Below are 5,765 nucleotides of genomic sequence, written 5' to 3'. Positions count from 1 at the left end.
TGGGTGGAGAAGGGGAGGTGGTGGGTTGAACGCAGCTGGGAACCGGCTGACCGGTTGGGTGTGGATCCTTTTATGCTGAGCTTGATTGATGATTGGACGCGCCGGGTGAGGTCCAGCGCTGAGGGCGGAGACGAGCATGACGAACGGAGGGCGCGGAGTCTTCCAGCTTGAACTTTCGCTATCAGCTCCATATTAAAAGAACAATTTTATGAAGGTATTTAAATTAATTAATCAGCTCAAAATTAAAAAGTTCTTAAACAGGAAACGAATACATAAAAAGATAAACAAATAGATTAAGATAAAATACAATTAAAACATTTGTTGGTTTTACTGTAACGCATTACTGAGTGTCCTGAGAAGCCAGAGGCGGTCCTGGCCTGTTTGACTCCCTGGGCGAACCGCCTTGCCCCTCCTCAATAAAGTTGTTGACCAGTGAAAAGCCGTGTAAATCTGAAGTCATTTCACTTTATTCCATGAAAATGTGATTTTAAATTTAAAAAGTGGATTTTAGGTTTGCTTTTAAAATGTTCCCTCTCTCTCCTGCTGGGGTTCTAACCATAATCATCATTCACAAATGAAAGATGATTACTAAGGAATGTTTGGGCTTTTTTTTTCTTCTTCCTTTTTTTCATATGTTTATCCATTTTTTCACAGTTGGATATTGATGTAGCCAGAGCTGAGTAAGTATTTTATATTTAAACCAGACAGAAGTATATTTGTCCATTTAGTAAATAATTATATGTGGACTACTGACTCAGTTGTTGGCTATTAACTTAATAATTTAATTAGATTGATAATCATTGAGATTTTATTTTGAAAAAATACGTCTACTTCCGGTACGATTGTGTTTAAGTAGTACTGCTTCAAGGCACCAAGCAGAACCTTGCACAGTTGGTACCGCCCTCTAAGTTATTCTAGTACTCTCATTGGCTCTCAACTTCCATATTGTTAACAAAGCGAGTCGTTGATTGGTTCTTACCAGACATCAGTCATCGCCCAGCTGTGGGCGAAGACTGTGGGGCAAAGCAGGCTAAAGTTCACCAAAGTTCAACAGTTTTCAAGGAAACCAGTTCTCACGCAAGGATTGGCTTATCTCACGCACCTCACGTAATGCGTGTTGAGTTACCCGCTGGGTGCTGCCAGAGGGCCTGCTTTAATGTGGATTTCCTCTGGACATTAGCGGCTTCCAAACTGTTAACAGCAGAGCTTCCTGTCCAACTGACCAGCTTTGATTTAACTACTGGAAGTCTCCGGCGGGAAACACGCGCCCAGAAACTCAAAGCTGGTCTATATTACAAAGATTCTCTACATTGTAGCAGAAGAAAAAAATCGACCAGACTTAACTAAAATACTGACAACAGCCACATGGATGTAAGTAAGGTTGTAGAGGAATACAGCATCATCTTTTTAATATATTTGAGCAAATTTATTCAAAATAACCTGAACTAAAAACAAAAAAGTCACAATGAATGAAATCAGGAATGAAGACTCGTCCTTTGTGTTGCCCAGCTTTGTTTCGAGCAAAGGTTTTTGAGATTTTTAAGCAAATTGGAATGATTTTCATATCTTCTGAACTACTGCTTTGAATTTAACTGGTTTTAAAGAAAACAAATGTGAGAACCTTGAAGAGTAGATGTGATTTTACTATTTTAGCCAGAAAAATCGAGGCTATATTGAACCCAACTGAATTAGCTTGATTTGACCGAGTTCAGGAGTCAACGAGGTGAGGAAGAACTTTTATCCTAATATTACTTTATTAACAGGTGTTTCTGTTGCTGCGTCTTTAGTTATAAATGTGTTGTAATGTTTTATTTTTATCATAGCCCCCCGCGACTAAAGAATTTTAATTTTGACACAAACTTTCGGATTTACAATATAATTGTAATTAATCTATTGAAGAAGTTATGGGTTTGATTTAAAAGGAGAGTTTATGTAATAGAAAAAGTAAATATAAAGTAAAGTTGTGGCTTCAGCAGGATGAGCGGCGTCGGGCCCAAGTCGTTGTTCTTCTTCGGACTTCCGGATCTGACCCAGTTGGTCTGCGTCACGCTGAGTCCGCTGGAGGAAGAGCAGCAGGAGCCCAGGACCAATCAGATCAAGACCTGCAGGTAAACACCTGAACCATCACCTGCTTACAGCAGAGACACGTGAAGCTGAGGATTCGCTCTGACATGTCCGCCATGTTGTCCGCCATGTTGTCTCCACAGACAGCTGGTGCTGCTGTACTCGGACATCCTGGCCTGTCCTGCTCTGGACTCCATCACTGACGTCACCGCGGTCATGTCTGTAAGACTCACTGCAACGTTTATTGGCATTAATGAGCAGCATTATAGTGCGAAACGTTATGGCAGAAAATGGATGGAAGTTTGGTAACTTCCTCATTCAGATCGGACATAATTTGGTCTAAATATAAATATAAATCATTTGAGCTGAATATTGAGGCTGAATAGCATAAAAAATGTACAACGAAAATAATGATGATAGTAAAAAATATAATAATGATTATAACTAAATAACTTCCATAATAAAACTACAACTAATAAAAAAAATTAAAAATCGGATAAAGGCAAGGCAAGTTTATTTATATAGCACTTTAAAACAGTACCACTGACCAAAGTGCTGTACAATCACAAGATTAAACAAATAAAAATCAAAATTAAAACACATCAAAACCAACAATGCAGTGACGTAAAACACTCTATATAATACATAAACATACCCAGATTAATACAGAAAAGCAGCATCTCAAACTGAATCAAAGGCCAACCGAAAAAGGTAAGTCTTAAGAGCAGATTTAAAAATTGCTAAAGAGGGGGAATAAAAATAAAGATTTAATAAATTTAAAAGATTTTATAATACTAGTAAATAATGATAATAAATATATGTATATCATAGATAATGTGTAGGTAATAGACTAAGGATAATTATTATGTAAAAAGCTAAAATAAATCAGATGAATAAAGATGTAAACTTTAGGCCGTGTTCTGCTCTCAGCTGCAGCAGGAAGCTTCCTGTTCCACAGATCTGGAGACTGAGACATTGTGAGGCTGACAGGAACATGAATGATTGCCGTGGAAACGTTGCACGCCACCCCGTCTGCTCACACGCTACCTGCATGCACCGCTGCAGCAGCTGCAGCTCGTCCCTCTGTGACTGAAAACAGACAACGATTCTAGAAATCATGTGACTGAACTGATTCAAAATGATTAGGGAAAGCTCACATTTTAAAGCCTTTGTTTCTCCTTTTTAACTTTGTAAAAAGTTAAACCAGCTGCTGATGAAGGGAAACCCAAACTAACTGAACAAACTGCCTGCAGCAGAGAGCAGCAGCCTGACCCGTTCAGTCCGGTTGGTTCTGTTCTCATCAGAGGCAGTCAGTGAAAGTTCTGCAGGAAACCGGGATGGAGTGAAGAGGAGCGACCTTCAGAGTGACCCTGCTGAAGGTCACTGCTGGACATGTTGGCTCAGTGTGAAGCTTTTTGTCCTCCCTGTGTTCACCTTCTGATGCAGGGAGGACATGTTTGGGACGCTTCAGACCTGCATGTTGCCGCTCCATGTTGCCGCTCCATGTTGCCGCTCCATGTTGCCGCTCCATGTTGCCGCTCCATGTTGCCGTGTTGCTTGTTGACCTGTGTCTCCCTGTCAGGTCCACTTCCTGCAGCGCGGCGTCCTTCAGGCCTTTGCGATCAGAAACCGTCTTCTGGTGAGACCAGGCTGCTGTAGTTACCGTCTGCAGCCAGCAGGGGTCAGCTGACTGTATGTTTATCTGTGTGTTTATCTGGGTATGTGTGTGTGTGTGTGTGTGTGTGTGTGTGTGTGTGTGGGTGTGTGTGTGTGTGTGTGCAGCTGGGCGGTCTTCACACGCCGTTTCCAGGCGACCTGCAGTGCTGCCTCTCTTACTCTCTGATCAGCCGTTTGGCTCCCAGCTGGAACAAAGCAGGACTTTACCTGATCTCAGGTAGGCAGAGCAAGCCACGCCCCCTCAGGGTTCAACCAATCAGCTTCAGCTTTGAAGCCTGGAGGATGAAGCCACATGTCATGACTTCATGGTTCATATCCATATGAATCAGTTCACTGCCAGAGGAGCAGAGAATATTTATTGGCTTATTGAAATAGAAAATTTATTTTGGTAAATATTTATTCATATCAAGTTTATTTCTTGACAAAAATTCATTTATTTAAATAAATAAATATAAATAGATTTATTTCTTAAAAAAATAAATATATCTATTTAAATGACACATTTATTTGTATCAAAATAAATACATAAATAGGTTCATTTTTCTCAATAAAAATAAAATCAGAATCTAAAATATATTAAGTGTATAAATAACTAATTAAACTAATTTGAATTTTATTATAAAATGATGACGATGTCAAAACATTAACAGATGTTGAAACATTAAATAGATGAATAAACAAACTGCAGATTAATTAGGAAAATATTTGAAACAAATAAAGTAAATATAATCAATATGGAATAAATTAAAAATAATGTTTAAGAATCTTTAAAAACAACAGATAAATTAATAAAACACTTATTGTCTGTCATGTCCCACAGCATGATTCTGCCCCCTCCATGCTTGTTGCTATAGTTACTTTGTCTGGTTTGTTCAGGTGTCAAAGGTCAGCGGTTTGTTAGGCTAAAGCTAAAACTAGCCACGCTGCTGTTCAGGCGTCTCCATGACAACATATCGGGTCATACTGGTTCCAGTATCAGATCCAGACTGGAGGCCATTCAGACAAATGATGGATCAGAAAATTGATCAATAATCAAAACTATTGAAGTTCAGTTGATTGAGTCTGTGATGAGGAAACGGGTTGACCTGGTCCTGTTTGCAGGGGCAGACTTCCTGACCTGGCGGGGGACGCTCAGCGCCGTCAGTACGTCCTGCTTCCTGTTCCTCTGCAGCATCAGGTTCTGCCGGCCCGCCAAAGCTGACGGTTCTGGTTCTGGTTCAGGTCTGGAGCTGAGCACCAGCGGCGGTCGGCTCTGCCTCAGCATCGAAGCCAGCGCCGTGAGAACGCCACCACCCACGGTAGGAGGCCCTGAGGGGGGCAGTGGACCGACCGGAACCAGAACCTGAACCTGTCTGTGTCTCTGTCTCAGCTGGACGACCTCGGGCTGCCGGCGCCGGTCCTCCAGAGGTTCTGCAGCGACCCGGACTTCATCCTGGACCCGTCCTCCACTGGGGGGCCCATTTGGTGCCACGTCCTGCCCAGGTGGGCCGGCGCCGCCTGCTGGACAGTCCTGGAGCTGACGGCGCGTCAGAACCAGGACAAGAACCTAATCGCTTTATTATGAGGATCAATAAGAAACTAATCACTTTATTAATAATAAATCACTTTATTATGAGGATAAAGTCAGAATATAAGAGAAAAAACTCAAAGTTTCAAGGAAAATCCTGATTTAATGAGTAAAACCTGGAACAGTTTCTCCGTCTGGCTTTCTAAGCCAAGTAAACTCAGTCCGGCTGATGCTGGGCGCCTTCATTCTCACTTTATTTAAACGTTGCCAGGATTAATAATTTTCAATTTATTTAGACATTTTTGATGTAAAATTGTTTTCTTATGTATTAGAACTTTTTTCTAGTAATGTGAGTTTTGAACTATTATGACTTTATCCTCCATTTAGTTTGACTTTTATCTTGTAATAAGGCCTGTCGCGATAAACGATAAATCAATTAATTGCACGATAAATTAAACATATCGACTTCATTTTAATTATCAGCTTTATCGTCTCTTCCTCCCTTTTTCTTTGCTGA

The 5,765-nt window shown here is 40.7% G+C and overlaps 1 protein-coding gene across 3 annotated transcripts in view; it reads left to right on the top strand.

Moving 5' to 3' along the window:
• Nucleotides 1-3,903: 3,903 nt before the first annotated feature.
• The window catches only part of cunh18orf63 (chromosome unknown C18orf63 homolog), an 18,290-nt gene continuing 16,428 nt past the window's right edge, over nt 3,904-5,765 (top strand). For 2 of the 3 annotated variants that reach the window (XM_015049245.1, XM_015049243.1), the window contains exons 1-2: nt 3,904-3,958; nt 4,843-5,223. The gene's annotated coding sequence lies outside the window, so the exon portion shown is untranslated. Of the gene's footprint in view, nt 3,959-4,842; nt 5,224-5,765 lie in introns of those variants that run through there. The other variant, XM_015049244.1, reaches the window with a different exon arrangement.

Source organism: Poecilia latipinna, unplaced genomic scaffold, assembly GCF_001443285.1.
Source record: "Poecilia latipinna isolate Pla-1442-1.1 unplaced genomic scaffold, P_latipinna-1.0 Scaffold936, whole genome shotgun sequence".
NCBI classification, from domain to species: domain Eukaryota; kingdom Metazoa; phylum Chordata; class Actinopteri; order Cyprinodontiformes; family Poeciliidae; genus Poecilia; species Poecilia latipinna.
The sequence above is the reverse complement of the archived record's forward strand: the minus strand, read 5'-3'. Positions and strand labels throughout refer to the sequence as shown.